The 10,703-nt window shown below is 52.7% G+C and overlaps 1 protein-coding gene across 1 annotated transcript in view; it reads right to left on the reverse strand.

The window, feature by feature from the left end:
* LOC137534197 (VPS10 domain-containing receptor SorCS3-like) overlaps window positions 1-10,703 on the reverse strand; it is an 872,207-nt gene that overhangs the window by 116,307 nt on the left and 745,197 nt on the right. The window lies entirely within an intron of this gene.

Genomic DNA, 10,703 nt, shown 5'->3' on the forward strand with positions numbered 1-10,703 from the left:
TCACCATACTCCTAACGGAATACCTTGGGGTGTCTTCTTTCTAAAATGGGGTCATTTGTGGGGTTCCTATACTGCCCTGGCATTTTAGGGGCCCTAAACCGTGAGGAGTAGTCTTGAAACGAAATTTCTCAAAATGACCTGTGAAATCCTAAAGGTACTCATTGGACTTTGGGCCCTTTAGCGCAGTTAGGGTGCAAAAAAGTGCCACACATGTGGTATCGCCATACTCGGGAGAAGTAGTACAATGTGTTTTGAGGTGTATTTTTACACATACCCATGCTGGGTGGGAGAAATACCTCTGTAAATGGACAATTGTGTGTAAAAAAATCAAAAGATTGTCATTTACAGAGGTATTTCTCCCACCCAGCATGGGTATGTGTAAAAATACACCCCAAAACACATTGTACTACTTCTCCCGAGTACGGCGATACCACATGTGTGGCACTTTTTTGCACCCTAACTGCACTAAGGGGCATAAAGTCCAATGAGTACCTTTAGGATTTCACAGGTCATTTTTGTTTCAAGACTACTCCTCACGGTTTAGGGCCCCTAAAATGCCAGGGCAGTATAGGAACCCCACTAATGACCCCATTTTAGAAAGAAGACACCCCAAGGTATTCCGTTAGGAGTATGGTGAGTTCATAGAAGTTTTTATTTTTTTGTCACAAGTTAGCGGAAATTGATTTTAATAGTTTTTTTTCACAAAGTGTCATTTTCCGCTAACTTGTGACAAAAAAATAAAAACTTCTATGAACTCACCATACTCCTAACGGAATACCTTGGGGTGTCTTCTTTCTAAAATGGGGTCATTTGTGGGGTTCCTATACTGCCCTGGCATTTTAGGGGCCCTAAACCGTGAGGAGTAGTCTTGAAACCAAATGTCGCAAAGTGACCTGTGAAATCCTAAAGGTACTCATTGGACTTTGGGCCCCTTAGCGTACTTAGGGTGTAAAAAAGTGCCACACATGTGGTACCGCTGTACTCAGGAGAAGTAGTATAATGCGTTTTGGGGTGTATTTTTACACATACCCATGCTAAGTGGGAGAAATATCTCTGTGTAAATGACAATTGTTTGATTTTTTTACACACAATTGTCCATTTACATAGAAATTTCTCCCACCCAGCATGGGTATGTGTAAAAATACACCCCAAAACACATTATACTACTTTTCCTGAGTACGGCGGTACCACATGTGTGACACTTTTTTGCAGCCTAGGTGCGCTAAGGGGCCCAACGTCCTATTCACAGGTCATTTTGAAGCATTTGTTTTCTAGACTACTCCTCGCGGTTTAGGGCCCCTAAAATGCCAGGGCAGTATAGGAACCCCACAAGTGACCCCATTTTAGAAAGAAGACACCCCAAGGTATTCCGTTAGGTGTATGGCGAGTTCATAGAAGATTTTATTTTTTGTCACAAGTTAGTGAAAAATGACACTTTGTGAAAAAAAACCAATAAAAATTAATTTCCGCTAACTTTTGACAAAAAATAAAATCTTCTATGAACTCGTCATACACCTAACAGAATACCTTGGGGTGTCTTTTTTTTCTAAAATGGGGTCACTTGTGGGGTTCCTATACCGCCCTGGCATTTTACAGGCCCAAAACCGTGAGTAGTCTGGAAACCAAATGTCTCAAAATGACTGTTCAGGGGTATAAGCATCTGCAAATTTTGATGACAGGTGGTCTATGAGGGGGCGAATTTTGTGGAACCGGTCATAAGCAGGGTGGCCTTTTAGATGACAGGTTGTATTGGGCCTGATCTGATGGATAGGAGTGCTAGGGGGGTGACAGGAGGTGATTGATGGGTGTCTCAGGGGGTGGTTAGAGGGGAAAATAGATGCAATCAATGCACTGGGGAGGTGATCGGAAGGGGGTCTGAGGGTTTGGCCGAGTGATCAGGAGCCCACACGGGGCAAATTGGGGCCTGATCTGATGGGTAGGTGTGCTAGGGGGTGACAGGAGGTGATTGATGGGTGTCTCAAGGTGTGATTAGAGGGGGGAATAGATGCAAGCAATGCACTGGCGAGGTGATCAGGGCTGGGGTCTGAGGGCATTCTGAGGGTGTGGGCGGGTGATTGAGTGCCCTAGGGGCAGATAAGGGTCTAATCTGATAGGTAGCAGTGACAGGGGGTGATTGATGGGTAATTAGTGGGTGTTTAGGGTAGAGAATAGATGGAAACACTGCGCTTGGGTGGTGATCTGATGTCGGATCTGCGGGCGATCTATTGGTGTGGGTGGGTGATCAGTTTGCCCGCAAGGGGCAGGTTAGGGGCTGATTGATGGGTGGCAGTGACAGCGGGTGATTGATGGGTGGCAGTGACAGGGGGTGATTGATGGGTGGCAGTGACAGGGGGTGATTGATGGGTGATTGATAGGTGATTGACAGGTAATCAGTGGGTTATTACAGGGGAGAACAGATGTAAATATTGCACTGGCGAATTGATAAGGGGGGGTCCAAGGGCAATCTGAGCGTGTAGGCGGGCGATTGGGTGCCCGCAAGGGGCAGATTAGGGTCTGATCTGATGGGTAACAGTGACAGGTGGTGATAGGGGGTGATTGATGGGTGATTGATGGGTAATTAGTGGGTGTTTAGAGAAGATAACAGATGTAAACGATACATTTGGGAGGTAATCTGACGGCGGGTTTGCGGGCGATCTAATGGTGTGGGTGGGTGATCAGATTGCCCGCAAGGGGCAGGTTAGGGGCTGATTGATGGGTGGCAGTGACAGGGGGTGATTGATGGGTGATAGGTGATTGGCAGGTGATTGACAGGTGATCAGTGGGTTATTACAGGGAAGAACAGATGTAATTAATGCACTGGCGAATTGATAAGGGGGGGTCTGAGGGCAATCTGAGCGTGTAGGCGGGTGATTGGGTGCCCGCAAGGGGCAGATTAGGGTCTGATCTGATAGGTAACAGTGACAGGTGGTGATAGGGGGTGATTGATGGGTGATTGATGGGTAATTAGTGGGTGTTTAGAGGAGAGAATAGATGTAAACAATGGATTTGGGAGGTGATCTGATGTCGGATCTGTGGGCGATCTATTGGTGTGGGGGGGTGATCAGATTGCCCGCAAGGGACAGGTTAGGGGCTGATTGATGGGTGGCAGTGACAGGGGGTGATTGACGGGTGATTGACGGGTGATTGACGGGTGATTGACAGGTGATTGACAGGTGATTGACAGGTGATCAGGGGGATAGATGCATACAGTAAACAGGGGGGGGTGGTCTGGGGAGAATCTGAGGGGTGGGGGGTGATCAGGAGGGGGCAGGGAGCAGGGGGGGGGGGATAAAAAAAATAGCGTTGACAGATAGTGACAGGGAGTGATTGATGGGTGATTAGGGGGGTGATTGGGTGCAAACAGGGGTCTGGGGGGTGGGCAGGGGGGGGTATGATGGGTGCTGTGGGCGATCTGGGGCAGGGGGGGGAGAAATCAGTGTGCTTGGGTGCAGACTAGGGTGGCAGCAGCCTGCCCTGGTGGTCCCTCGGACACTGGGATCACCAGGGCAGGAGGCAGCCTGTATAATACACTTTGTAAACATTACAAAGTGTATTATACACTTTGTATGCGGCGATCGCGGGGTTAACATCCCGCCGGCGCTTCCGTATAGCCGGCGGGATGTTGCGGCGAGCGAGCGGTGACAGGCGCCGGCGGAGGATCGCGTCACGGATGACGCGATCGCTCCGCCCATGCCCTTAAATGGACCGCCGCCTCTGTGGGTGAGCCGGTCCTTAAGGGCTCCACTTCCCGGCCGCCTCTGTGCGTTAGGCGGTCGGGAAGTGGTTAAAGCTATAGGCTGGCTATACATCAGCGGTTCTGGATGCAAGCCTGGCTTCAAGGGCATAAAGAGATAATTTGCATATTTAGTAGCGGTGCATTGTGGGTAACTTGATGTTCACTTAAAGCTGAAATATCACAAGTACCTTCTGTTTTAAAAAAGGCAAATCACACATAGAATAAGACATTGGTGAGGTGATCGCTCCTGGCGGTAGTGACCAGTGTAGGAGTAATGTAGGAGACTAGTGACGTTGTGGGACACCTGCATTCACTTTAGATTTCTGGCTGAGGCAATCAGGAGCCATCATTCAAGCCAAGACAATCTAAAATCTGCAGCGCTACTTAAAAACAGATAAGTGCCTACCTGCCAGTGGTGCTCACCGCCAGGTCGTGATCACGCTTACGCGTGGATTCACGACCATTTTGACGCATTCCGCCTCGGACACGCTAAGCCGTGAATAGATTTTCAACCACGAAAATCTACTTCGGCTTCGCGTGAATGCGGACAGAAATCCGCATTCACGCTCGTCAAACTATGCGGAAGTGACACATTGCAGGCCAATCAGAGTGCCCCAGCCAGGCCCTAGCAACCAATCACAGGAGGGGAGCTATGCCCTCCCCTCCTGAATATAAAGCGGCGGCCATGATGGAAAAGCTCTGTCCTTGCTAGACTGTGGTGCTGAGAGGATTATCTCCAGGCCATTGTTGTTTGAGCAAGTGCATTTATTGTGTTAAAAACAAAGCGTTTTTTTTGCTAACACTGCTCTTATACTGTACACAGTTAGCTAGTCAGTGAGTGATTGCTGTAGTTAGTTGTAGTCAGTGTAGTGTAGTGGGAGTGTGGGAGTCTAGTGATTATTTAACTGTGTGTAGTGCAGGCAGGTTCAGTGCTGCAGTGTAGTCAGTGTAGTGGGAGTGGGGATTATCTGTGTGTAGTGCAGGCAGGCAGGTTAGTGCAGCTGCAGTGTTCACTTGCATATTCCAGTGACAGTTATACACTTGTACTATTTGCAGGCAGCCAGTCACACCGCCGGCGCCGCCGCTCTCTGCCAGCGCTGTTCATTCATTCTGTCAGTGACCTTGTGCCGTGCCCAGTGCCCACTGCTCGCTCGCTGGCATATGAGCATCTCATTACACAGTGTGACATCCTTGTGTGCCCACTGCATCCTTCAGTGACCTAGTTGTATATCCAGTGCCCACTGCTGTGCCCACTGCATCCTTCAGTGACCTTGTACTGTGCCCACTGCATCCTTCAGTGACCTAGTTGTATATCCAGTGCCCACTGCTGTGCCCACTGCATCCTTCAGTGACCTTGTACTGTGCCCACTGCATCCTTCAGTGACCTAGTTGTATATCCAGTGCCCACTGCTGTGCCCACTGCATCCTTCAGTGACCTTGTACTGTGCCCACTGCATCCTTCAGTGACCTAGTTGTATATCCAGTGCCCACTGCTGTGCCCACTGCATCCTTCAGTGACCTTGTACTGTGCCCACTGCATCCTTCAGTGACCTAGTTGTATATCCAGTGCCCACTGCTGTGCCCACTGCATCCTTCAGTGACCTTGTACTGTGCCCACTACATCCTTCAGTGACCTAGTTGTATATCCAGTGCCCACTGCTGTGCCCACTGCATCCTTCAGTGACCTTGTACTGTGCCCACTGCATCCTTCAGTGACCTAGTTGTATATCCAGTGCCCACTGCTGTGCCCACTGCATCCTTCAGTGACCTTGTACTGTGCCCACTGCATCCTTCAGTGACCTAGTTGTATATCCAGTGCCCACTGCTGTGCCCACTGCATCCTTCAGTGACCTTGTACTGTGCCCACTACATCCTTCAGTGACCTAGTTGTATATCCAGTGCCCACTGCTGTGCCCACTGCATCCTTCAGTGACCTTGTACTGTGCCCACTGCATCCTTCAGTGACCTTGTACTGTGCCCACTGCATCCTTCAGTGACCTAGTTGTATATCCAGTGCCCACTGCTGTGCCCACTGCATCCTTCAGTGACCTTGTACTGTGACCACTGCATCCTTCAGTGACCTTGTACTGTGCCCACTGCATCCTTCAGTGACCTAGTTCTATATCCAGTGCCCACTGCTGTGCCCACTGCATCCTTCAGTGACCTTGTACTGTGCCCACTGCATCCTTCAGTGACCTAGTTGTATATCCAGTGCCCACTGCTGTGCCCACTGCATCCTTCAGTGACCTAGTTGTATATCCAGTGCCCACTGCTGTGCCCACTGCATCCTTCAGTGACCTTGTACTGTGCCCACTGCATCCTTCAGTGACCTAGTTGTATATCCAGTGCCCACTGCTGTGCCCACTGCATCCTTCAGTGACCTTGTACTGTGCCCACTGCATCCTTCAGTGCCGTTGTACTGTGCCTGGTGCATCCTTCAGTGACCTTGTACTGTGCCCACTGCATCCAGTGATTCATTACTAGCAACATGTCTGGCAGGGTTTCGCGGGGTGAGAGGAAAGGGAGTTCAATTGCCTCAGCCACTTCTGGGACTGCTCCACGTCCAGGGAGAGGACGCCCAGCTGTATGTGGTCGTGATGCAGCAGAAAGGGGGGCAGCAAAGCCTGGGCCGAGTCAGCGGACGCCATTGTCCAAATATTTTAAAGTTTCTGGTCCCCGTGTGGTGGTTGAGCAAATGGAACCTGACGTACTCATGGACATCATGACTTCCTCCCAGACCTCTACTGTGAGCACCACTCCAAGCAGCAGCAGCAGCCAACGTCCCACGCTTGTTGTGACAACCACCCCAGCACCAACTGGTCAGCAGCCCTCCCAGGATGACAGCGTTCTGTCCCTCAGTCCGGCTTCTGGGAACCTGCTGATGCAAGAAGCTCAGGACTTACTGGGGACTGATGTGGCAGAGATTGAGATCGGGCCACAATCACAAGCGTTGTTGAGTTCTAGTGATGAAGAAGAGGGGTCTGTGTCTGGGGATGTAGGGACAGAAGAGGAGGCGGGGGAGTCAGAGGAAGAGCTGGATTATGATGATGCTGCTGATGATGACGACGTTGTGGACCCTAACTATGTGCAGCCTGCTGAGTCCGTGGAAGAATGGTCAGAGGCAGAGCAGTCACCTCGGCCTAGGCAAGGATATCGCCATATGTCAGGCAGGGGCAGGGGCATCGGCAGCAGTGGGCGTGGAGGAAGTAGACAGGACACTGCTTCAGCCGGCACCACCACCATGCAACCCCCGGCAACTACTACCACACATTGTTCCGCTGCACCCTCTGCTAGTGGGGGCCGCAGTAAATTAAAGTCACCAGTGTGGGATTGCTTTGAGGAATGTACTGATGACAAAAGGTATGCGGTGTGCAGCAAAAGATTGAGCCGTGGGAAAAGTCTGAGCAAGATGGGTACCTCATCCCTCCAGGGCCACCTGAGAAGCCGCCACTGCCGCGAGTATGCGGACTTTAAGAGGAAGCAGGCACTGCTGGCAGGGGTTCCTGAGAGCAGAAGGCCCACCAGCGCAGCAGCATCATCCCTCCCTCAGGGTCGTGAATCCCCCACAGCAGCAGCAGTAGTAGCACGCAAGCACTCTTCCACCTCGGCTACTCAGGACACAGACATTGAGGCTGGCAGCCAGTGTTCGTCTCTCTCCTCTGTCTCCCCTGCATCCCAGCGTCGTCAGACCCTGCTGAGCGACACCTTTCAGGGTCTGACCAAGCCTCTGCCTCCAAGCCACAGGCGGATCCGCAAACTAAATGGCTTGCTGGCCCGGACCATGGCATCACAGCTGCTTCCCTACTCCCTGGTGCAGGAGGGGAGCGCCATGCGGACGCTGCTCCAATTTGGCATCCCCGAGTGGCAAGTCCCCAGTCGCCACTATTTCAGCAGGAGCGCGATCCCAGCACTCCACAAGTTTGCGGTGGAAAACGTGGCCCGTTCCCTGGACTACTCTGTGGGCAAGCGGGTCCACGTGACCATGGATTCGTGGAGTAGCAGATTTGGGACATGTCGCTACCTGTCCTTTACGGCCCACTGGGTGACACTGATGGAAGGGAGGGAGGACAAGAGCGCATCAGCCCAGCTAGTGGTGCCACCACGCGGGATCAGGGGGGGATGCAGAAGGGTCCTGTCACGACACTCCCTCTGCACCCGGAAAGCAAGCCCGCCTCGGCAGCAGCAGCGCCAAGCCTCGGCACTGCCAAGTCCTTTTAAAATTGGTGACCCTGGGGAAGGAGAGGCTTACGGCCACCAACGTCCTGGCCGCCCTCAGGAAGCAGGAGCGGAGGTGGCTGACCCCCAGAGGCCTGGAAGTGGGGTATGTGGCAGCCGATAACGGGGCCAACCTGGTGGCAGCAGTGCAGCAGGGAAACCTCCAGCACATCCCCTGCTTGGCCCACATGCTCAATCTTGTGGTGCAGCGCTTCTTGCGCACCTACCAGGGGATGAGCGAGCTGCTGCAGGATGCCCGGGCGGTGGTACGCTTTTTCCGCCTGTCAGCCACTGCCTCTGCACTCTTGTCCACCTTACAGCAGCAGTATGGAAGGCCACAACACCGGATGATCATCGACATGCCAGTTCGCTAGATTTCGACTCTGGCCATGTTGGAGTGGCTGTGTCAGCACAGGCTGGCTCTTAGGGCCTACATGCTAGACCCAAGTGTCCCCAGCAACCAGCAAGTCCCCATGATTACTGCCACTCAGTGGACACTGATGCAGCAAGTATGCCTGGTGCTGAGTCCCTTCCTGGAGGCAACCAAGATGGTCAGTGAGGAGCGGGCCTCTGTGTGCCAGTGGGTGCCCTTGGTTTGTCTACTGAAGCAGGCAATGGACAATTTAATTGAGCATGGGGATGAAGCCCTGAGGCAGTTGGAAGAACAGGAGCAGATGGCAGCACAATCCAGCTCAGAGGAGGGCTCACAGCAGGTAGTGGAAGAGTTGGAGGTCCCTAACCTGAATGAGGAGGAGGAGCAGAGTGCAGCAGGCGTTGTACGTGGATGGCGGTTTGAGGAGGACAACGACATGGCACAGGAAGAGGACAGGCATGCGTTATGGGACAATGGCGAGGACGAGGAAGATCTTGCTGGCAGGGCCCACTTGTTTCCCATGGCTGTGCACATGTTGCGCTGCCTTCGCAGGGACCCCCGGGTGATCCAGATGCGTTCAAGGGAGGACATCTGGATTACCTTGATGCTTGATCCCCATCTGAAGGGGAAGCTGGGAGACTTAATGACGCCATCCACCACCGAGCAACGCACAAGGGAGTTGAAGGAGGCCCTTGTGCGCAGACTACTGGAAGCATTCCCCCAGCCTTCCACCCCCACTGTAACTGCTCTGCCAAGCCAGCAAGAGGTGCCTGCCATTGCCACTTGCAGCACAACAACCACCACCAGCAGCAGCAACTGGCGCCCCGGAGACCTGAAGAGCCTAAGCAAGAGCCTGTATGCAGTGCAGCAGCCCAGAACAGAGGTGCCCGCCACAGCATCCACCACCAACCAGCACAAGCAACGACTGACCACCATGGTGTCTGACTATATGGGGTCATCCAGTGGGCTCAATGACACTGACAGCCCCGTGGACCCCTTGGAGTACTGGGTCAAGAGACTGGACATCTGGAGCGAGCTTTCCCAGTACGCCCTGGAACTCCTATCCTGCCCTCCTTCCAGTGTCCTCTCAGAGAGATGCTTTAGTGCGGCCGGTGGCGTGGTCACAGAGAAGCGCTCTCGGCTCTCCCACGCCTCTGTGGACAAACTCACCTTCCTGAAAATCAACCAGGCTTGGGTGGAAGTTGAGTTCCTGGCCCCTATTGTCGGACACAGGGGGACATGAAGTGGCTGCTGCATGTGCTGTTGTTAACTATGCCTGCCTTTATAAAGACAGTTACTACCTGCCTAGTGCCTACCTTGGTTAATTTTTTGGTGTTATGGTACTACTACCAGTAAGTTGCCATGGTCCTCCTTCAGAGCTGCTGAACTGACCGCCCGCTTTGTCCTCCTGACTCAGTCGCTACTACACTCTGCGTTCACACTGCCCGGGTCACCGGGTGCATTTAATTTTTTGGCCAGCACTATGACGCTGTGCTGCTACTACTACCACCAGTATGTTGCCATGGTCCTTCCTTCTGTGCTGCTGCTGCTGAACTGAACGCCAGCTTTGTCCTCCTCCTGACTCAGTCGCTACCACGGTACCACCAATGCACTCTGTCTGCGTTATCACTGCCCGGGTCACCGGGTGCATTTAATTTTTTGGCCAGCACTATGACGCTGTGCTGCTACTACTACCACCAGTATGCTGCCATGGTCCTTCTGTGCTGCTGCTGCTGCTGAACTGAACGCCCGCTTTGTCCTCCTCCTCCTTCTGACTCAGTCGCTTCCACCAATGTACTCTGTCTGCGTTATCACTGCCCGGGTCACTGGGTGCATTTAATTTTTTGCCCAGCACTATGACGCTGTGCTGCTACTACTACCACCAGTATGTTGCCATGGTCCTTCTGTGCTGCTGCTGCTAAACTGAACGCCCGCTTTGTCCTCCTCCTCCTCCTGACTCAGTCGCTACCACGGTACCACCAATGTACTCTGTCTGCGTTATCACTGCCCGGGTCACCGGGTGCATTTAATTTTTTGGCCAGCACTATGACGCTGTGCTGCTACTACTACCACCAATATGTTGCCATGGTCCTTCTGTGCTGTGCTGCTGCTGCTGAACTGAACGCCCGCTTTGTCCTCCTCCTCCTCCTGACTCAGTCGCTACCACGGTACCACCAATGCACTCTGTCTGCGTTATCACTCCCCGGGTCACCGGGTGCATTTAATTTTTTGTCCAGCACTATGACGCTGTGCTGCTACTACTACTACCAGTATGTTGCCGGTGGTCCTTCTGTGCTGCTGAACTGACCGGCCCCGCATAGTCCTTCTCCTGACTCAGTCGCTACCACCACTGCACTCTGCGTTCACACTGCCCGTGTC

Source organism: Hyperolius riggenbachi, chromosome 10 (assembly GCF_040937935.1).
Source record: "Hyperolius riggenbachi isolate aHypRig1 chromosome 10, aHypRig1.pri, whole genome shotgun sequence".
Classification (NCBI taxonomy): Eukaryota; Metazoa; Chordata; class Amphibia; order Anura; family Hyperoliidae; genus Hyperolius; species Hyperolius riggenbachi.